This window comes from Macaca thibetana, chromosome 7, assembly GCF_024542745.1.
Source record: "Macaca thibetana thibetana isolate TM-01 chromosome 7, ASM2454274v1, whole genome shotgun sequence".
Lineage (NCBI taxonomy): Eukaryota > Metazoa > Chordata > Mammalia > Primates > Cercopithecidae > Macaca > Macaca thibetana.
In genome coordinates this window covers 2,821,499-2,844,768 of record NC_065584.1, presented here as the reverse complement: position 1 = coordinate 2,844,768, position 23,270 = coordinate 2,821,499, and the positions used below count along the sequence as shown (strand labels likewise).

Below are 23,270 nucleotides of genomic sequence, written 5' to 3'. Positions count from 1 at the left end.
TTAAAATGTTGACAAAAATTGCCAAACTGGCTTTAAAAATGTTGTTCGGCCAGGCACAGTGGCTCAAGCCTGTAATCCCAGCACTTTGGGAGGCCGAGACGGGCGGATCACGAGGTCAGGAGATCAAGACCATCCTGGCTAACATGGTGAAACCCCGTCTCTACTAAAAAATACAAAAAACTAGCCGGGCGAGGTGGCGGGCGCCTGTAGTCCCAGCTACTCAGGAGGCTGAGGCAGGAGAATGGCGTGAACATGGGAGGCAGAGCTTGCAGTGAGCTGAGATCCGGCCACTGCACTCCAGCCTGGGGGACAGAGCGAGACTCCGCCTCAAAAAAAAAAAAAAAAAAATGTTGTTCAAATTTACCCTCACGTCTGGGTTGTAGACCCCTCCCCCTCCACGGCTGAGAAACAGCAGTTGTATTCAAATCCTGCCAGTTTTCACAGAATGTGCTCGTTGCTGTGTAAACTTGGACTTGCTTTGGCATCATGAGGCTGAGCATATCTTCTTACGCTTGCTACCATTTGCAACTTCTTCTCTTCTGTGGATTGCATTTCATTTTGCAATCACTTTGAAATCAGGCCTTGAAGGCCAGCCACGAGGTCGGCAATGGCCACTCTTCTCTTGGAGAATCCACTCAGGGTTTTCACCACTCTTGGAGTATCCCCAGGGAGCCCACTCAGGAAATTCACCCCCTCCCCTGACTTGAGCAGGCGTGGAAGTCCCATCCACTCATTATCCAGCAGTTTGACCAATTTGAACACATCTGGAGGGGTTACACTTCTAGGCTTTGGCCGACATGAAGGAGACCACGACAGCTGACAGGGAACCGCCAGCACTGGAAACTGCAGACTAGGTTGGAAAGATGATTAAACATCTGCCATCTTCAAAGGTCAAAGGTGCGAGACTCTGGCATGTCTGTGATTAGTTCTATTTAACCTTCAAAAATCAAAGACTTCTCTTGTTTGTATTAGTCAGGGTTCTCCAGAGACACAGAACCAGTAAGATGGAGAAAGAGAGAAAGAAAGAGATTTATTTTAACGAATTGGCTCATGTGATTTTATAGACTGGTAAGTCTCAAATCTGCAGGGTGGGCCAGCAGGCTGGAGACCCAGGAAAAGTCGATGTTGTGGTTCAACGCTGTGGCTGCAGAATTCCCTCTTACTGGTGGGGGAGGGGGATTGGGAGGTGGGGTCAGTCTTTGGTTCTATTCAGGCCTTCAACTGGTTGGATGGGGTCACTGCTATAGTTTGAATGTTTGTCTCTTCTGAAATTCATGTAGAAACTTAATCCCCAATGTAGCAGTGGGGCCTTTAGGAGGTGATTTGGTCCTGTCCTTATGAATAGATTAATCTTTTCATGGATTAATGGCCTAATGGATTCATGGGTTGTCCCAGGACTGGTACTGATGGCTTTATGAGAAGAGAAAGAGAGATGAGCTGGCACACTCAGCCTCCCCACCATGGATGATGCCCTGCCCCACCTTGGGACTCTGCAGGGAGTTTCCACCAGCAAGAAGGCCCTCACCAGATGCAGCACCTCGACGTTGGATTTCCCAGCCTCCAGAAACTGTGAGAAATAAACATCTTTCCTTTATAGATCACCCAGTCTCTGGTATTCAGTTTTAGCAATAGAAAACCAACTAAGACACTCACCCACATTATGGAGGACAATCTGCTTTACTCAAAGTTCACCATTTAAATGTTAACCTTGTCCAAAACTACCCCCACAGAACCATCCAGAATAATGTTTGACCACATCCCTGGCACCTTGGCCCAGCCAAGTTAACACATAAAATTAATCATCTCTTTATTGAAGAAAGTCCAATCTACAGAAAATGTGGAAAACTCCAAAATTCACTTTTAAAAGCCAACATTACATTAATACCAAAATCTTATCAAAACTGTGGCGGAAAGACATAGGAAATTTCATCTACAAATATGGATGCAGAACACTTTCAAATAAAATATTGGGACATTGAACACAACCCAATGTATTAAGAAAGTAAGAAAACAAGAATGGGTAGACTTTAGTCCACAAATGAGAGAATAGCTTTGCTTTAGGAAATCTATCAATGATATGCTACATCAACAAATAAAGGAGACAAACCCACCTTTTCGTATCAAGGAATATAAAAAAAAATAAAAATAAAAAAAAAAACCTCTATGTAAAATAAAACTACCTAAATGTGGTCAAGACTACCTTAAACCACATTATAAATCTGCACCCATTCAAATCAGGAATGACACAGGAATGCTCACTGTTGCAACTATTATTGACCATTTTGGGGGCAATTCTACCTAATGAACCAAGACAAGAAAATAAAATAAGCAGTATAACTATGGAAACAAAGAGGCAAAACTATCTTTACTGGAGGATAATATGATTCTACCCCTAGGAATCTCAAGATACTCTATAAAAATATTAGAATTTGCAAGTTAATTTTGTTCTGAGTCTGAAACCTCGCTTAGGTCCAGAAATTGGGCCAAGTGTCTTGACGTCTCGGACGGTTCCCCTTCACATCCTATGATGGTGTCAAGTGCACCAGAGTAAGCAATGCCTCTGCCTTTCCTCCAGGGATGCCTAGTCCTGTTGTCCACCTCCTCCGCTTTCTGTTGGTCAGGACACGCTGGCTCCTTCTTTGACTTTGCTGCTCTTTGGGATACCTGAGCTCACCTTGCTCCCAACGATTAGGTGGCACCTCCTGGTCTGTCTTATCTGGGGATCCCACCAGCCGCATTGTTCTCGGGGCACCTAGTCCTGTGACGGCAGCTCCGACCATCATCCCACTGAGCTTCTCAGTGATTCTGCCCCCTCCCCAGTGCAACTTTCTTGCTCTGGTAAATGGAGACTCCTCTGCAGACACCCTGCAGCCACCCAGGAATGGGGCCTCGGCGGGTGCTGCAGCCTTTGTAGCACGGCCACTCGAGCGCGCCCCTGTCCCTGAGCTCTTACTCCCTCTCCTGCCATCTGTCCTGGCCATTCTATTCTACAGGGGTGAGCATCCACCTTCCAAGCTTCTTAGAGCCACTTAGATGAGTTTTCTGTCACCGCTGCAACAAATCGCCACCACGGCACAAATGGATTATCTGACAGTTCTGGGAGGCCAGAACATCCCAGGGTCAGAAGTCTAAAATCAAGGCATCTGCAGGGCTTTGTTCCCTCTGGAGTCTTCAGGGGAGAATCTGTTTCCTTGCCTTTTCAGTTTCTAGAGGTTTCTGTGTTCCTTGGCTACTGGCCTCCTTGCTCCATCTTCAAAGCAAGCAGCACCAGTCCAGCCCTTCTCATGCTCCACCCCTCTGGTTTCTGCAGCTAGAAGACTCTCTATGTTGACATTAGACCCATCTGGAAAATCCAGGATACCCCCCAACCTGAGGTCCTCAACCTTAATCACAAGCACAAAGTCCCTATTTCCGTAAAAGGTAACATACTCATGGGTTGCAGGAATTGGGATTGGGATGTGGACATCTTCAGGGCATTACTCTGTCTGCCCCACTATCCTAGGAACAAGTTAGCCCTGCCTCCCAGGGCTCTTGCCTGGTGTTAAACCTTTGTATTGTACGACACCTCTACCTTTTGGATAAATTCTTTCTTACCCAACATTTATGTTCTACTCCCCTGCCTGGATCCAGCACGCTGTGGTCCAGGGACACACATATCCCTGCCTCCTGCTGGTGCATGGTCTTCAGATCCTGCAGAGCCGTCGGGGCACGCTGGCCTCCCTCTCTCAGCAGAGCTCATTGTTTGACGTTGGTCACCAGCAGGAGAGATGGAGTAGCCCCTCCCTAGAGGGCCATGCATTCTCCTTGCAAAGCAAACCTGTGGATCATCTTCCAACAAGGTGTCATGGGTTGACTGCGACCCCAACAAAGATATGTTGAAGTCCGAACCCTCAGCACATTAGAATGTGGTCTTATTTGGAGATGGGGTCTTTACAGAGGTAATCAAGTTAAAAGAAGGTCATTAGGGTGGGCCCTCAGCCAATGTAATTGATGTCCTTGTAAAAAATTCGGTGACAGACATGCATAGAAGTAGAATACCACAAGAAGATGCAGGCAGAGACTGGCATGATGCTCCCTGCTAGGGTTTCAATGTGTCCCCCAAAATTCATATGTTGGAAATTTAATCCCCAGTGTGACAGTGCTGAGAGGTGGGGCCTTTAAGAAGTGACTAGGTCAGGAGGGCTCATGAATGGATTACCGTCCTTACTGGGAAAGTGGGTTATTTACCTTGGAAAAGGACTCCTTATAAAGAAAGAATTAAGCCCCTGTTTCTCTTGCATGTGTGGGTTCTCCTGCCCTTCTGCTTTCACCATGAGGGCCCTCGGCAGATGCTGGCACCTGAATATTGGACTCCCAGCCTCCAGAACTGTGAGAAAATGAATGTTGTTTAAGCTGCCCCCACCTATGGCACTTAGACTCAGCAGTCCCAGAGAACTCATACACAAGGAAGTGCCTGTCTCTGATGTGGAGGAGCAAGCCCCTTCTGTAGGCCCAGAGGCTTCCAGAAGGTATGGGAGAGCCCCAACCTCTGAGCATGTCGTCACAGGTGGGGTTCTCTAGAAAGCAGACTGTAAGGTGGAGAAGTACCCAGAGAGGCTTGTTGGAAGGGCTCTGGGACCACAGATGGGGAAGAAAAGATGAAAACAGAAGAGGGCAGAGAGGCTGCTGGCTGAGACAGTCTCAGTGGTGGCTCAGCTGACCCCAGGGTCAAGGGCCCTGAGCCTTTGCAAGCACATGTGGACCAGTCACTGGAAGCAGCTGGCCTGGGACAGGGAGTGACCTGGAGTGAGGCAGCATCAGAAGAGGCTGGCAGCTGGGAACCATCGAGGGCAGCTCATATGGCAGTTTGAGGAATAAGTTCTTCTCTCCTAAAGGGGCCCTCCATGGGGGCCTGAGGCTGGCATGGCAGCCTTGCCAAGGCTGAGGGTCCTATCACCTCCGGAGCTATGCTGCCCTTAGAATTAAGCCCTGGGCTGGACCTCCACCTTTCCCTGCCTCCAATTGTAGGGGATGAGACTCTCAGGACAGGCTGCCAAGCAGGCCCACTGCCCCCCACACCAGGCCTTGAGTGGAGACGAGTCAAGCTCGGCTCCCATCATCTTTCTCCAGAAATTTGTAGCACCGAGCAACAGCCATCTGATCCATGGTTCTGTGATTCCTGCATTGCCTCCGCCTCTCGTGCTTCTGAGATAAGGCACCAACCAGTGCACTTCCTCCTCTACCCGATACAGCACCTGGGGCACCACGGGGAGAGGGTCCCTGACACTGCAGGGCTGTCACTTCTGCACTAGCCACAGCAACAGGTACCACAGCCAGTGACTGCCAGTAGTTAGTCTAGCCCCAAATCCTATGTGTGTCTGCTTCCCAGGACCACCCTAGGTTAGGGGAACAGATGCTGGACCTCGAGGTTTGTAGACAGGAGCACTGAGGGTGGGGGTTCCTCTCGGGAGCAACACCTGTGAGCCACCAAGAGCAGCAGGACTGAGCCGAGGGAGAAATGCTCGGTGACACAGAGGCAACCCCCTGGGAACAGCCCCTTCAGAGCAGCTCCACAGAGGAGCAGGAGCTGGACCTTTGTACCCCCGCACTGACCCATCATTGGACCCAGGCTGCCTCCAAAATTAAGTCCCAAAGCTTTAAAAGGCTGATAACGCCCACTCCTGGCCTGCCAAAGCTGGGGACCCCAGGGAGGAGGGAGCCTCGTGGTCTTCTGGAGGAACCTGGCACAGTCGGTAGAAGCTCAGAGCGGCCGGGCGCGGTGGCTCACCCTGTAATCCCAGCACTTTGGGAGGCCGAGGCGGGAGGATCACCAGGTCAGGAGATCAAGACCATCCTGGCTAACATGGTGAAACCGTGTTACTACTAAATAAAATACAAAAAACTAGCCGGGCGAGGTGGTGGGCGCCTGTAGTCCCAGCTACTCGGGAGGCTGAGGCAGGAGAATGGAGTGAACCCGGGAGGCAGAGCTTGCAGTGAGCCGAGATCGTGCCACTGCACTCCAGCCTGGGCGACAGAGCAAGAGTCCATCTCAAAAAAAAAAAAAAAAAAAGCTCAGATCGTCGCACCTGCTTAGACCCAGCTCCAACACTTCTGAAACATGGGGGCTCAACAGAAAAGCCTCATTTCATAAGGCCATGTGTACATAATGTTTATTACGACGGTTTGTACCAGCCAAAAATGGAAAACAACCAGAATGTTTACAAACCAGGGAGCAATTAAATAAATCCTGGCACCTCCTTATAATGGAAAGTTTTGAGCTATTAAACAAGAGTCGGGTCTGTGGGTACTGGCTTGAAGGATTATCTGTCTAGTGCTATATTTTAAAAAGCAAATTGTAAAGTCATGTGTTTGTATTATCCCATTTATTTTTTATAGTCTTTAAAAATTTAATACTTTTGCTATTTACAAAATCTCTTTTAAAGTTTAAATAATTTTCAGTTCAATTTTTTGGATATTGTGAAAGGTGATCGACTTTTTCCTCTTATATGGGTGGAAATTGTATATTGAACTTCTTTTACTTTTTAAAAATTTTACCTTTAAAATATTTTAAATTCACATATAAGTGGATTTGCTTCTGGAACTACTCTTCCTTTTGTCTTTGGTGTGTTATACAAATAGCACATTTTTTTCGTATGGACATTAGCTATTTATTTCATCTTTTTTGATATAATTCTTTTTATTATTTTACTTTAAGTTCTGGGATACACGTGCAGAACGTGCAGGTTTGCTACATAGGTATACATGTGCCTTGGTGGTTTGCTGCACCTGTCAACCCGTCATCTAGGTTTTAAGCCCCTCATGCATTAGGTATTTGTCCTAATGCTCTCCCTCCCCTTACCCCCCATCCTCTGACAGGCCCCGGTGTGTGATATTCCCCTTCCTGTGTCCATGCATTCTCATTGTTCAACTCCACTTATGAGTGAGAACATGTGGTGTTTGGTTTTCGGTTCCTGTGTTAGTTTGCTGAGAATGATGGTTTCCAGCTTCATCCACATCCCTACAAAGGACATGAACTCATTCTTCTTTATGGCAGCATGGTATTCCATGGTGTATATGTGCCACATTTACTTAATCCGGTCTATCACTGACGGGCATCTGAGTTGGTTCCAAGTCTTTGCTGTTGTGAATAGTGCCGCAATAAACATACATGTGCATGTGTCTTTATAGTAGAATGGTTTATAATCCTTTGGGTATGTACCCAGTAATGGGATGGCTGGGTCACATGGTATTTCTGGTTCTAGATCCTTGAGGAATCGCCACACTGTCTTCCACAATGGTTGAACTAATTTACTCTCCCACCAACAGCGTAAAAGCGTTCCTGTTTCTCCACAGCCTCACCGGGTTGTGACTACCGTCTGCATACATGTGTGAGGGGAGAGAGATGCTGTGCTCCAGCCGCTGTCGCTGGGGCTAGGGGAGGACACTCCCAGATCCCTCTATGGAGAGGATGTCTACCTGGAACTTCAGGGGTGGTCTGGCTCCCCCCACTGGCCCCCAGGCTGCAGAGCTGCCTCCTATCGTTGTCCTCTGCTGCAGTGCCGCCCCCACCTCAGGGATGCTTTGCTTTTCTCCTTCCTGCCAGCTCCCAGTCAGGGCCTGTCTGACCTGTTGCCTGAGGCCTGGAAGGATCCAGGACAGCTGACTTTGGCCAGGTGTGGGAAAGAGTCCAGAAATACGTAGTCCAGCACCCAGGTGCACCTGGAACGTCTCTAAAGCAGGAGAGTATAAATAGAACACTCCAGAAAGAGTGTCCTCATCAGGCACTCCCTTGCCCCCACCACATCCCATATGAGGGAAGCTGTGGATCAGGTAGAACAGCCAGGCCAGCAGGCAGTGCCCTAGGGCTCGAGGCAGGGCCCATGGATGGCGCTGCAAGGCCTCTGGTGGAAGGGGAGGAGGGACATGGCTGGAGGAAGAAGCAAGGCTGAAAAAGATTGGGGCTGGGAAGGGGTCAGTGGAGACTCAGAAAGCAAACCACAAAAGATCTAATGTCTTCATGTTTCACTCCATTTTTTTGGCTCCTACTGAGGGCAGACATAAGATTATATAAAGAAGACTGCTCTCCATCTGAAAGATGACTGAGGGGCACTGTTCATCATCTCACTCACTGCACTCCACCTGAGTATGACACAACGGAGTCCTCCGTGCATGGGAGAGAAATGAGTGGTGCCAACCACTCCAGAAGAACGCCCAATGAAGGCCCCTGCAGAGGGGTGAATGGGTGGAGGGTGGTTGGGTGCATGGGGGATAAGAGGATGAATAAATCAATTTGTACATCAGTAGGAGAGTGATAAATGGATGAGAGGGTGGGTAGGTGACTGGCTGGATGAATGGATGAATGGATGGGTGGATGGATGAGTGGGTGGGTAGATGGATGCATAGATGGATGCATGGATGAATAAGTGGGTGGGTGGATGGAGGGGTGGATACATATATGGGTGGATGGATAGATGGATGGATGGATGCATGGGTGGATGCATGGATGGATGGATGTTTGGGTGGGTGGATGGATGGATGGATGTTTGGTGGATGGAGAGATGGATGGGTGGATGGATGGATGGTTGTGTGGTTGAACGTTTGGGTGGATAAATGGATGAGTGAATGGGAAGATGGATGTGTAGGTAGATGAATGGATGAATGAGTGAGTGGATGGATGAAGGGATGGATGGATGGATGGATGGACAGATGGATGGATGGATGGATCGATGGTTGGGTGGATGGATGTTTGGGTGGATGGATGAGTGAGTGGGTAGATGGATGGGTAGGTGGATGAATGGACGAATGAGTGAGTGAGTGGGTGGGTGGATGGATGGATGAATCGATGGGTGGGTGGATGTTTGGGTGGATGGATGGATGGATAAATGGATGGAGGGATGGATGGATGTTTGGATGGATGAATGGATGGATGAATGGGAGGGAGGCAGGAAGGATGAAGGATGAAGGATAAATAAATGTATTGATTTATTACTCACACATTGATGAATGTGTGAGTAGGTGGGTAGGTGGATTAATCAGTGGAGAGATGAGGGGCAAAGAACGATTAACAAATTCTTACAGCCATATTTTGGAAAATACCAGCAGCCTGATTCTGGCAAGTTAATCACTGATACAGGAAATCAGAATGTTGATGTGTTGATTTACCCTGAGAAGTTACTGTTTACAAGACTAGAACACCAACATCCATACTCAAACTGTATTTGCTGTCAGCAATGCTATCTGGGAAGGCACAATCAGAAGTCATCTTGAAGAGCATGGAATCAGACGGGGAATAAGATTATTTCATGATAATGAGCTCAAGCTAAGAGGAGCTGCCTTGCATCTCCCAATAACATACACCTGTCCAGGTGACCACAAGTACTTGAGGTCTAAAACAGTGGCTCCCTCTCCCTGGACAGTGCTGGGAAGGGCATGTCAACAATGTCTCCCTTTTTCTGTGATCCCATGGCTGTCTTTATGATTATCATGTCCCCTTATGATTAACACGTTATTTCCCTGAGCTTATTCCTTTGCTTTTCCAGTTTCTTCAGTTTAAAATCTTAACCTATTCATATTCAATCTTAATGAATCAATTTAAGTCTATACATTTTCCTGTTGGTAACACTTTGGCCATATCCCATAGGTTTTTTTTTTTTTTTTTTTTTTTTTTTTTGAGACAGAGTCTTGCTCTGTCGCCCAGGCTGGGGTGCAGTGGCTGGATCTCAGCTCACTGCAAGCTCCGCCTCCCGGGTTTAGACCATTCTCCTGCCTCAGCCTCCCGAGTAGCTGGGACTACAGGCGCCCGCCACCTCGCCCGGCTAGTTTTTTGTATTTTTTAGTAGAGACGGGGTTTCACCGTGTTAGCCAGGATGGTCTCGATCTCCTGACCTCGTGATCCGCCCGTCTCGGCCTCCCAAAGTGCTGGGATTACAGGCTTGAGCCACCGCACCCGGCCTATCCCATAGGTTTTAACATGAAATGTTCTCATAGCCATTTGGCTACAGATAGTTAACAGTTTCTATTTTTGTTTTAATACCTGCTAAAATAATTAATAGTGTGTTTCCAGCTATACTCATTTTGATGGACTTTCTTTTTGCCATTGATTTCGAATTTTATTGATTTGTGGTCACTGAAGTTAGCCTTACATGTTAATTTTTAAGTTGTCAAAATTCTCTTAGTCATCTAGTACACGTTTTTTTAAATGTTCTTGCTGTGCTAAAAAATTTTTTTTTATTTGTTGAGTATGTATTTCTATGTGTCTATTAGATCAAGCTTTAATTGCTTAAATTTATTTATAGTCTATTAAATTTTCAGTTTCTGGGGTAGGTCTCCCACCATGACTATGAATTTGTAATTTTCTATTTTTGCTTAATGTATGTTTTCATTATATATTTCAGTTTATGACTCTCATGGACTCTTCTTTTTTTTTTTTGAGACAGTCTCGCTGTGTCACCCAGGCTAGTATGCAGTGGCACAATTTTGGCTCCCTGTAGCCTCTCCTCCTGGGTTCAAACAATTCTCCTGCCTCAGCCTCCCATATAGCTGGTACTACAGGTGTGCACCACCATGCTGGCTAATTTTTGTGTTTTTAGTAGAGACAGGGTTTCACCATGTTGGCCAGGCTGGTCTCGAACTCCTGACCCCAGGTGACCTGCTCACCTTGGCCTCCCAAAGTGCTGGGATTACAGGCGTGAGCCACTGCCTCTGGCCTCATGTATTCTGTATGAGTTGTTTCATTTGTCAATATGAAGTATCCCCTTTTGTCCCTTTTAAACATTTTGCCTTAAATTTTATCTTGTATTATATAAATATTGCTAGGACTACTTGTATTTTTTTAGCATTTTTGATAGACTTTTTTATTCCTTTAATTTTTAACTTTCTAGGTTACCTTAAGTATGTCTTTTGTAAGCAACATTTCAGTTAGAATTTGTTATTTGTTTCTGTTCAATCTGAGCATCTCTGTCTTTTAATACATGTGTTTAGTCCACTGACATTTATTATGATTTCTGATCAAATAAAATCTTACTTTATATTTCCTGGGGTGTTTTTGTTTTTCCCCTTTCTCATCTTATTTTAGAAATTAGGTTTATTTTATTCCATTTTTCCTCACCTGTCTTTGAAATACTTACATTCTATTTCCAATCTCCTTTTGATTACCTATAGATTTAGAAAATACACACTTAAGCATCTATTTTTCCGACAGTGTCAAGAATTTGTCAGAGTCGAGATATTCTCCAAACAAGATGAGACCCATCACAAGATGTTGCTTTTGTCCACTCCCCACATCTCCCTCAAGCCTCCCGTGTTGATCCTACAGGGAATTTTACTGCTAGATGGCTATCATTTTTAGCAATCAGTACCTATTTGAACTTAACAATATGCTAACATTATTGTACTTTTACTTCCTCCCCTGTGAAATGTGACTAGCAGCACCAGGCTCGTGGCATCGTGAGGAGTCAGTGAGATAATTCACACACAGCACTCAGCAGAGCACCTGAGCAGCAGCGGTGATGATAACCGTTAGTCAGCATCGGCTCCCGGGCGCCCTTTTCCTCCTGCTAGACACATCTTCTGGCAACTTTTTCAGAAAATCGAGGGACTATGGGAGCTAAATGGTTGTTTGTTTATTTGTTTTTTGAGACAGAGTCTCACTCTATCACCAAGGCTGGAGTGCAGTGGTATGATCTCGGCTCACAGCAACCTCCACCTCCTGGGTTCAAGTGATTCTCCTGCCTCTGCCTCCCTAGTAGCTGGGATTACAGGCGCCCACCACCACACCCGTCTGATTTTTGTATTTTTAGTAGAGACAGGGTTTCACCATGTCAGCTAAGCTGGTCTTGAACTCCTGACCTCAGGTGATCCACCTGCCTCGGCCTCCCCAAGTGCTGGGATTACAGGTGTGAGCTGCCCCGCCTGGCTGGTTTAATTTTCTCTCTGCTTATAAATAGTGGATTGTCCGAGGATTTCACCTCACAACTAGGAAGATTTGGAGTCTTAACCTGTTCTCCCAACACTGCAGATGAGAAGGCAGGTGTCAATCGGATCCTTGTTCCTTTTAGATAATTGGGGTTTCCCCTCCCCCTACCCACCCGGCTTTAGCTGTATCACTGACGATCCACATTGCACTTTGATGTAGCAAGGAATGAATTGGGGGAGTTTGGTTATTTGTGTTTATCCTGCTTGGCACTTGGTGGGCTCTTTCAGTGAGGCCAGCACCTGCCTTCAGCTCTGAAAAGGTAGAGATGAAAACATGCCCTGGCTGTTGTCCCACCCCCAGCACCTCCCCTTTATTCTCTTCCCCTGAAATCCTATGAGAGGGATGCTATGGTCTCTAGATCGTCCTCCACATCTCAGCTTGCCTTTTGCGCTTCCCAACTCCATCCCTTTGTGTCACATTCCGGTAGACTCCCTCAGCATCCTCGCCCAGCTCCCTGCTTCTCCCACAGACGCCCACTCTGCCTCCCATCACTGGAGCTTTTCTTGCTTTTGTTCTTCATGACATTTTTTCATTGCAAGACCTCTCATGGGTTCTCTGCAATAGCCACTGGTCTCATTTCTCTCTGAGGACACCAGTTATACTTGCTCTAGGTCCTCTCTGGTGGCTCTGTTGGTTCTGCTTCTCTTTCTGCTTGTACGGGTTCACACCTGTACAAGTGCACACGGTATGGACTTTCCTCGGAAATTGAGCAAGACTTGACTGCGAGGTCACCGTTGCAGCAGAGCCTCCGCGTAGGTCCTCTGCTGGATTCGTCTGCCACAGCCCTTGCAGGAAAGGCTGAAGCTTCGGCTGAGACGTGAACAACACTGACGGTGAGAGTGCGGGACCAGCCAGGCCAGGTCTGGCTAGGGTCACTTGGTAGGGACTGGGCATGGATGCTCCCACTCCTCCCGGGGCCACCAGATACCAGACCATGATCCCGTCTCTTTGAACTGAGATCCACAGTCACTGATCCTGCCCAAGGCAGAGCCTTCTTCACTGCAGCCTGACCCACGGTGGGGGAGGAGGGCAGTGTGCGCGGGTGTGGCCAATCATTGCCCAACTGAGAAAGCGTCACTTAAAGCTACACAAGTAGGAGGCCAAGAAAACGGTCTGTACAGGTACTCAGGGAGATGCAGAAGCTTGGACACAGTCAGAAAAGGAGTAAGTGTTCACCAGGAATGCTAGCTTGGAGAACTTTCGCCCTTGACATGACACTTTCTTTTTTTAAAGGAAAAGTTCCATATCTCAGGAAAGCAAGATACGAACTAAACATGAACAATTGTAAAGCTTTACTATTACAAGGCCAATTGCAAAGCATCAAATTTGTGCATGTCGGCAAAGCAATTGTTCCTGAAAAAAGTGCAAATTGCTACTTCACTGCATGTAAATGAACCACTAATTGCTTTTTGCAAACAATATTTATGCAAATGGCCCTGCACTCTGCAAAGCTGCACAGATTATCCATTTGCATGTACATTCGTCTCCGCCCTTCCTTTCATCGCTCAGTGAGTGGAAGAACTGCAGACACCAGCTAGCTGGCAAGCCCCCAACACACACACACACACACACACACACACACACTTCTTTTCTCTGTGTTCCTGCAGGTCCCTCTCTGCTACCTCCTTCCCTGCTCTTTCCCCATCATCTCTGCCCCACAGCCCCACAGGAAGAGAGGTAAGTGTCCCACAGTCCTGCCTTGCATATATAAAGGCCCTGTTCTCAAAGCCTCTCTGCCCGCACGTGAACGTAAAGGCCAAGCCGTCGGCCCTGCTGCCAGAGCTAACAGTATCAGGCTCCTTCAGCAAAGCCCACAGACAACCTGGGAACTTAGAGAAACCTTTTGCAAGGCACAACACCATTTTTCTAATATGTAAAGACTTTCTAGAAAACAGTAAGAGCAGGGCCTACGTGTTAATAGAAGAATATAATCAAGTAAGATAACAGGTGCAGAAAATAAAATCAACTAATTCTTAAATATGTGAAGAGTCTTAAAATCATTCACAACCAATAAATGCACTCTAACACTCTCTAAGAGGACTTCTGAGCAACCAAAGAGAATAGCATCTGCCTAGGTCTGCATCACCCCCAAAATCCTCCAGAATCAGTGCAGGTCAACAGGAAGGTCAAGTGAAACCACACAAAGACAGGAATGCCCCAACTTCAAAGCAACCTCAGGGGAAAAAGGGGAAAAAGAAAAACATCCCAGCAAGCAATTGCTCACACTCTTTGCAGTGGGTAAGAGCAGTCCAAGAATAAGACAGGAAAGACAGAAGGGGAAAGCTAGAGGGGGTGTAGGAGTGCTCTAAAACCGGCAGAAATAGCACCATTCCCCACGGTGAAAACACTGAACAAGTGCCCTTAGGTCCACCTGCTAACTGCAGAGATGGGCCCAAAAGGCACACGCAACCTGAAGTGGCATCTGTGAAAGGCAGAACTTCAGGAGAAGCAAACGGTGAAAAAGAAGGGAGATGTGCTCTTCAGGCATCCAGCGGCCAAGGCAAAAAGGAGGAAAGGGGAGAAGTCCCAGGTCCTGTAGGAAAAGGTGAACCAGAAAATACAAAGGACACATATCCCCTACTCCCAGCACACACTCATACACAGATTCATTCGAGAAACTAGACTTTGCCACACAGACAGAGCAGACTGTGCTGAAGCAAGAATCTTGTAAACCACCCAAACTCACAGAATGATCAGAAGAGTATTGTCTATTTAAAGCTACTAAAAATAATCAACACACCTCAGTTGATAAAAATCCCACTCCTGCAAAAAAAGAAGTAGGAAAAAACAGCAAGGCCACACTCTAAAGTGAATGAAACATACTCACAGAAGCACCTGGGGAATAGGAAAACCCACCCTGAGTTAGAAATTCAAACTCTTAGAATATAAGCAGACAAAAGCAGAAATAAATAAAAAGGGTTTGCTGAAAACAGGAAAGAAATTAAAGAAATGGACAAAATCATCTCAGAAATGAAGACTGAACTATGAGATACCCAAGAAATAATAGACTTAAATAAAGAAAGGCAATAAAGAGGGAAAGTAACTAAGAGAATGAAAATGACACCACAAAAGAAATAAAAAGGGCCACAGAGAAGTGGAGAACGTGGGAAACAAGCAAAGAATGAATTACACATGCATAACTGGAGCCCCCGAAGATGCGAAACAAAGCAATGGGACAGGCATCATATTTCAGATCTTAGTCCAAGAAGATGCCTTGAAACTGAAAGACTTAAGTCTATGTATTGAAAGGCTCCCCACCCATGGATGCCGAGAAAATTAACCAGACATGACCAGATATCTGAGAAAATATCTAATTAAACTTTTATGTTTCAAAAACAAATTTAAAATAACTTATAAGAACAAAGGAGCCCGCCTGGCATCAGATTTCTCAAAAGTAATAGCAAAGCAGGGCAAAGTGGAGTGACATTTTCCAAACATCAGTGAAAGAAAGTCTGCACCAAGCATTTTTTATTGTAGAGAAAATATGTCGGTATTTCTGCAAGGTCATGGCTTTCTGAGAAAAAGTTACTGGTAACCTGGGTTAACGGATGCCTGGAAGGGAAACCAGCCTTGAAAGACTCAGATAATGAAACGCCCAGGAGAAGGCCCAGTGGCTCACACCTGTAGTCCCGGCACTTTGGGAGGCTGAGGTGGGAGGATCACTTGACCCCAGAAGTTTGAGGCTGCCATGAGCTATAATCGCACCACTGCACTCCAGTCTAGGCAACAGTGTGACATGTCAACTCAAAAAAGAGAGAGAGCGGGAGAGAGAGAGACAGAGAGAGAAAAGAAAGAAAGAGAGGGAAGGAAGGAAAGGAAGGAAGGAAGGAAGGAAGGAAGGAAGGAAGGAAGGAAGGAAGGAAGGAAGGAAGGAAGGAGGGAGGGAGGGAGGGAGGGAGGGAGGGAGGGAGGGGGAAGGAAGGAAGGAAGGAAAAGAGAAAGAGAGAAAGAGGAAAGGAGGGAGGGAGAAAGAAAGAAAGAAAGAAAGAAAGAAAGAAAGAAAGAAAGAAAGAAAGAAAGAAAGAAAGAAAGAAAGAAAGAAAGAAAGAAAGAAAGAGAAAGAAGAGAGAAAGAGAAAGAAAGGAAAGAAAGAAAGAAGAAAGAAAGAAGAGAAAGGGAAGGAAGGAAAGAAAGTAAGTAAGAAAGAAAGGAAGGAAGGGAGAGAAAGAAAGAGAAAGAAAGGAAAGAAAGAGAAAGAAAAGAAAGAAAGAGAAAGAAAGAAAGAAGAGGGAGGGAGGAAGAAAGAAAGAAGAGAAAGGGAAGGAAAGAAAAAAAGAAAGAGAGAGAGAGAAAGAAGGAAAGAAAGAAAGAAAGAAAGAAAGAAAAGAAAGAAAGAAACAAACAAACAAACAAACAAACAAACAAACAAACAAACCCAGGGAGATGGTTGACAGGTTTATCTCCCTTTTGGTATAACTTTAGATTTCCAAGCCAGATGAAACTCAGGACCGGCTGGGCGCGGTGGCTCACGCCTATAATCCCAGCACTTTGGGAGGCTGAGGCGGGCGGATCACGAGGTCAGGAGATCAAGACCATCCTGGCGAACACGGTGAAACCCGTCGATACTAAAAGTACAAAAAAATTAGCCAGGCGTGGTGGCGGGCGCCTGTAGTCCCAGCTTCTAGGGAGGCTGAGGCAGGAGAATGGCCTGAACCCGGGAGGTGGCGGAGCTTGCAGTGAGCCGAGATGGCACCACTGCACTCCAGCCTGAGCGACAGAGCAAGACTCCATCTCAAAAAAAAAAAAAAAAAAAAAAAAAAGAAACTCAGGATCATTTCTTTACATCCCAAAGAACTGTAAACCTGGGGCCTTTCCCTTCTCTTCTCAGAGAGGATCTGTTGACATTAGAAAATAAAGTTTATCTTCACTCTCCCATGGGTATAACAGCTCCTACATCAGCTCTAAGACTCATAATCTTCAGGCTTCCCTCCTGTAGAGCAAAACTCCCTGTTGCACAGGCAGGCTCCTCTCACTGTCACCACATTGTCCCAAGTGGGGAGCAGTCACAAGGAACCAATGCCAATATATTCTGTAAATAAAAAGTGAGTCTCCCTCTAATCCAGAAATGCTGTGCCCACTCGTAGGATTGTCAGCGGCGTTGGAAACAGAGCGACTCCATCTTGAGTGAGGGCTGGAAAATGAGGTGGGGATTTGCCGAGCTGCATCCTCAGAAAGTGAGGCATTCCAAGCCTCTAGCTGTTTACAGTTAAGGGAACAAATTAATAATGTTTACTAAACGGACCCAGACTTGGGAGTGTTCAGATATCCCAATATCTAGAGAACAATGGCATTCCTAATTTTGCTTTAAAGGTAATAATATCGATTCTTGCAAAACATAGTAATTAAGAAGATTAATTCTTTATCACAAACCCTCATAGCAGAGCACGTCTTCCCATACATACCAGCATTGTACCCAGGGTGTACGCATTCCTCCTCTTACTTTCGGGAACGCCCTACTCTGTCCACGGAGTAGCTGTCCTTGTACCACTTTACTTTCTTAATAACCTCGCTTTTACTTTGCACTGTGGACTTGCCCTGAATTCTTTCTTGTGTGAGATCCAAGAACCCTCTCTTACAGTCTGGATCAGGACTGCCTGTCCTGTAACAGGATGAAATATATAAGCATAGATATACAAATATATCAATATCTAGTGAAGCTTCCCTTCAAATATCAAGGCTATGGAAAATAGTTTTAACAATACAAGAACTTAGAAAATTCTGAACCATAAGCACTTCTCTTTTTTTTTTTTTTTTTTTTTTTTTTTTTTTTTTTTTTTTTGAGACGGAGTCTTGCTCTGTCACCCAGGCTGGAGTGCAGTGGCCGGATCTCAGCTCACTGCAAGCTCCGCCTCCCGGGTTTACGCCGTTCTCCTGCCTCAGCCTCCCGAGTAGCTGGGACTACAGGCGCCCGCCACCTCGCCCGGCTAGTTTTTTTGTATTTTTTAGTAGAGACGGGGTTTCACCGTGTTAGCCGGGATCGTCTCTCGATCTCCTGGCCTCGTGATCCGCCCGTCTCGGCCTCCCAAAGTGCTGGGATTACAGGCTTGAGCCACCGCGCCCGGCCTTTTTTTTTTTTTTGAGATGGAGTCTCACCGCAACACCCAGACTGGAGTGCAGCAGGAGTGCAATGGGACAATCTTGGCTCACTGCAACTTCTGCCTCCTGGGTCCAAGCAATTCTCCTGCCCCAGCCTCCCGAGTAGCTGGGATTACAGGCGTGCGTCACCAAATTTGGCTAATTTTTGTGTTTTCAGTAGAGATGGGGTTTCACCATGTTGGCCTGGCTGGTCTCAAACTCCTGACCTCAAGTGGTCTGCCAGCCTCAGCCTCCCAAAGTGCTAGGATTACAGGCATGAGCCACCGCACCCAGCCCATGAGCCCTTCTTGAAGAATCTACTAGGATATTAACTTCATCCAACCTTCAGCACAAGGAGCATTATAAGGGAAGAGGGTGAAAGGTTCACATACTAATGTTGCGTGCAGTGACAAGGTAGGAATATCATAACTTGGAAACACTGTAGAAGAGAGAGGGAAAGAGGAAAAGAGTATCAGCTCATTTACAGTGACACAGGCAATCAGTGAGACAGTTACTGCCCAAAACTAGCAAACCCACAGTGAAAGTTTAGATGAGAAAACAGGAAACTAAGGGCACTAAAAAAGTATAAGTAATCCTTAGAATAAAAATACAAACCCCTGGCCAGGCGCAGTGGCTCACGCCTGTAATCCCAGCACTTTGGGAGGCCGAGGAGGGCGGATCACGAGGTCAGGAGATAGAGACCATCCTGGCTAACAAGGTGAAACCCCATCTCTACAAAAAAATAGAAAAAAATTAGCCGGGCGTGGTGGCGGGCGCCTGTAGTCACAGCTACTCGGGAAGCTGAGGCAGGAGAACTGCGTGAACCCGGGAGGCGGAGCTTGCAGTGAGCCAAGATCGCACCACTGCGCTGCAGCCTGGGCGACAGAGCGAGACACTGTCTCAAAAACAAAAAATAAAAAATAAAAACCCCTAAGAAAAACAACAGGAGAGAAAGAGCAGAGCTTACACATCACATCGTGAATGTCACAATATACACATATTAGAAAATATTATAACAGCTGACACTGAACACATGAACCTGTCATGGTCCTGTTGCGTTGCTCTAACGAATACCTACAACTGGGAAATTCACACACAACACAGTTCTTGGAGCTGAGAACTCCAAGGTCAAGGTGCCAGCAGATTCGATGCCTGTGAGAACTGCTTCTACACAGATGGTGCCTTCCACCTGTCCTCACATGGCGAAGAGGCAAACAGCTCCCTCAGGCCTTAATAAGGGCCTTAACAGGGCACTAATCCTATTCCACATGTGGAACCCTTACCACATCCTAGTACATCACCTGGGAGCTGGGTTTCAACATAGGAGTTTTTGGGGGATGTGAACATTGAGACCATCAAAAAGTCACGGACTTGATTTACTTACCACGAGAAAAAAAAATCACTTTGGCTCACAAGTGACATCCAACTACATGTTGTATTCAAGCACAGTAAAGTGATCCAAAATGCTGGAATTGAAGGGATGAACAAAGGCACATGAGTCGTATAAATGCAGCAAGAAAAGAAACGGGGACCACGCTAGCCGGCAAGGTAAAATTCAAGACAAAAAGCATTAGGCAGCACGAAGAAGGACTTTTTACTGCAAAAAGACACAATTCACAGCAAAGATCAATTATGCAACAAGTTGCTCAGGGCCAGGTGTGGTGGCTCATGCCTGTAATCCCAGCACTTTGGGAGGCAGAGGCAGGAGGATTGCTTGAGCCTCAGGAGTTCAAGACCAGCCTGGGCAACATGGCGAAACCCAGTCTCTACAAAACAATAACAAAAATTAGCTGGGCATGGTGGTACATGCCTGTGGTCCCAGCTACTAGGGAGGCTGAGGTGGGAGGATTGCTTGAGTCCAGGAGGTTGAGACTGCAGTGAGCCGAGATCATGCCACTGCACTCCAGCCTGGGTGACCGAGCGAGACCCTGTCTCAAAAATAATAAATAAAAATAATTCAGCAACCACCTTCATGAAGCAAAACCACAGAAACGGTAAGGAGTCATAGCAGCAAACTAGTAATTTAGCACATCACTCCCGGAACAAGGCAGCTCAAGTGAGCAAAAACATAAGTGAAGTGGTTGGCTCACGTCCTCGAGGAAGCAGGCAGGAGCTGAAGTCAGGATGTCAGAGGTACATTACGGGCAGCACCTGCAGAAGGTGACAGTGGAGAAGGCACAGGATTGGACAGGCAGAGCTGGGGGCTGAGACGCATGTCTGACAAAGTCTCAACAACCCTAGGGGAGTTTCAAGGCAAAGACTGTGCATGAAAGGCCCAGGTGAACAAAACTGGCCAGGTCCTCATCCCACACCTGCCCCTGCCATTGCCTGAGGCTGCCCAAGCTTTACAGCAGCCCCCGAAGGGGCTACAGCTGCAGGCCGTCAGCTAACTGCTCCTCTCCAGCAGGGAGACCAATTCTTCCGGAAAGGAGATCTGAGCAGCACACCTCCCTGGCTGCCACATAGAACACAGAAGATCTAAACAACACAGTGGCTCCAGTAGAGCAGTGGGTGCATTTTATATTCACACACACACACACACACACACACACACACATACACAGACACACAATTTACAGTTTTAGCCTGGAGATGGATGGTGGTGATGGTTGCTGAGCGATACGAATGTAGTTAATGCCACTGAACTGTTCACTTGCAATGGTTACAATGGTAAGCTTTATGTTATTATATTTCACACTTACAAACCTACACTAAGATACCTTCTCATACGTATAGAAATTACAAAGCATGACAATACACTCTGTTGGCAAGGCTGTGGGAAACAGTAACTCTTACACATTACTAGTGGGAGTGTAAACTGCTGCAAGCCTTTAGGGGGTGAATTTGGTTTGGAGTATCTTTTTTTTTTTTTTTTTTGAGACAGAGTCTCACTCTGTCACCCAGGCTGGAGGGCAATGGCACCATCTCAGCTCACTGCAACCTCCGCCTCCCAGGTTCAAGTGATTCTTCTGCCTTAGCCTCCCAAGTAGCTGGGATTATAGGCACATACCACTGCACCTAGCTAAGTTTTTTTTAATTTGTAGTTGAGACAGGGTCTCACCATGTTGGCCAAGTTGGTCTCAAACTCCTGGCCTCAGGTGATCCTCTGGCCTCGGCCTCCCAAAATGCTGGAATTACAGATGTGAGCCACCATGCCCAGCCAGAATTTGGAGTATCTTACAAAACTATGGCATGTAGTTACATTTCCACCTGGCTATCCCACCTCTGGGGAGCCACACGGAAACTGCATAAGCACAGAGTTATTCATTGCAGCCTATATGGGGAAACCCTGTATATCAGGCAACTGGAGAGTAGTGGATAAACTGTAATACATTCACGCAATGAAGTTCTATGCAGCTTTGAAAAAGAGTAATAAAGACTCCCATGAACTCAGCTCTGTGAGTGACTTCCAGAACTTTTTACATTATAAAAGCGAAGAGCAGAAGAGCATCTATAGAATGCTTTCTTTGTGTAAGAAGTAAATGGAAATTGGAAATTATACATGCAGCTACTCTTTTGTGCAAAAAGAAACACAGTGATATGGTTTGGCTCTGTGTCCCCACCCAGATCTCATGTTGAATTGTAATGCCCAGTGTTGAAGGTGGGGTCTGGTAGGAGGCGACTGGATCATGGGGGTGGTTTCTAATGGTGCTATCCCCCTAGTGCTGTCTCCCACAGAGTTCTCACCAGATCTGATTGTTTGAAAAGTGTGTAGCTCTTCCCCCTTTGTTCTCTCTCTCCTACAGTCATGTGACGACGTGCTTGCTCCTCCTTCACCTTCTGCCATGATTGTAAGTTTCCTGAGGCCTCCCAGCCATGCTTCCTGTACAGCCTACGGAACTTTGAGTCAATTAAACCTCTTTTCTTTACATTAACAAATTACCCATTCTCAGGTAGTTCCTTATAGCAGTGCAAGAATGGACTCATACAAGAATAATAAACAAGAAACATATAAGGTTGTTTGGCTACAGAGGCTTGGGTAAACCAAGGGGGTGGAAAAGATGGGGGAATGGGAACAGGGTAGAAAGTAGGGGAAAGACACTGTGAGTACTTTTATTTTCTATTGTTCTGACTTTTAGAACCATTTTAATGCTTCACATGCTCAAACATAAATAAGTAATTAAAATTAATTAAAGGGACCAGAGCTGCTTGGAGAAATAACTGCAGAAGGGAAAAATCATAATCTCGAACTACAGAAGTAATCAAAAAAATGAGAGGGATGTGTCAAAAGGACACAGGGGTGGCCAAAAGTAGCTCCCAATGGCATCAGCGGGGAAATCTGTACAACAACATAAATAATAATCACATTGAACTAAAATAGCTAAAATCAGAATTCTTGTGTCTATACTGCCATAAATAATTGAATGAATAATGAATAAATATATAAATTATAAAAACATTCAAAAGAAAACTATAGTCATTAGAATTTTTAAAATCAGTGAATAGATTCATAGAAGTTAAGACACAACTGTGGAGAAAATTACTATCTGTAAAGGTCTGAATAAACCACCCTGCAGGCAGAGCAAAGAAATGAAAAGATGGAAGATATGAAACAGCGTCAAGAAGGAAAGAATGAAGTCTACCTTATCTCTAATTGGAGCTCCAGGAGAGAATAGAACTGAGACCATGTTTGAGAGACCGTGTGCGGGTCCCCAGAACCACCCCCAAACATGAGATTTGCTAAAAGGATTCACAAGACTCAGCACATTGTCTTACTCATGGCTAAGATTTACTATGGCAAAAGAATCCACAGAAAAATCAGCAAACGGAAAAGTCTCACAGGGTGAAATCTGGAGGAAACAAGGCACAAGCTTCCAGGAGCCCTGATATGGTTTAGATCTGTGTCCCCACCCAAATCTCATGTCAAATTGTGATCCCCAGTGTTGGAGGTGGGGCCTGGCAGGAGGTGATGGGATCATGGGGGCAGATTTCCCATGAATGGTTTAGCACCATCCCCCTTGGCACTGTCCTCAGGATGATGAGTGAGTTCTTATGAGATCTAGTTGCTTAAAAGTATGTAGTCCCCACTCAGTCTCTTCCTCTTGTTCTCCATGTGACACACCTATTCCCCCTTCTCCTTCCACCATGATTGGAAGCTTCCTGAGGCCTCCCCAGAGGCTGAGCAGATGCCAGCATCATGCTTCCTAAACAGCCTGCAGAACCGTAAGCCAAGTAAACCTCTTTTCTTTATAAATTACCCAGTCTCGGGTATTTTTATAGCAATGCAAAAATGAACTAATGT

At 46.1% G+C, this 23,270-nt stretch overlaps 3 protein-coding genes across 14 annotated transcripts in view; 2 read left to right on the top strand and 1 right to left on the bottom strand.

The window, feature by feature from the left end:
- Window positions 1–23,270, top strand: part of SIVA1 (SIVA1 apoptosis inducing factor) — a 692,134-nt gene that overhangs the window by 535,903 nt on the left and 132,961 nt on the right. The window lies entirely within an intron of this gene.
- The window catches only part of ADSS1 (adenylosuccinate synthase 1), a 251,931-nt gene that overhangs the window by 106,757 nt on the left and 121,904 nt on the right, over window positions 1–23,270 (top strand). The gene's annotated exons all lie outside the window — the stretch shown is intronic.
- Window positions 1–23,270, bottom strand: part of ATP5MJ (ATP synthase membrane subunit j) — an 819,915-nt gene that overhangs the window by 695,205 nt on the left and 101,440 nt on the right. Inside the window, exon 1 of one of the 12 annotated variants that reach the window (XM_050798499.1) lies at window positions 6,838–6,841. The exons of the other annotated variants lie outside the window; for them this stretch is intronic. The gene's annotated coding sequence lies outside the window, so the exon portion shown is untranslated. Of the gene's footprint in view, window positions 1–6,837; window positions 6,842–23,270 lie in introns of those variants that run through there. 12 annotated transcript variants of the gene reach the window in all.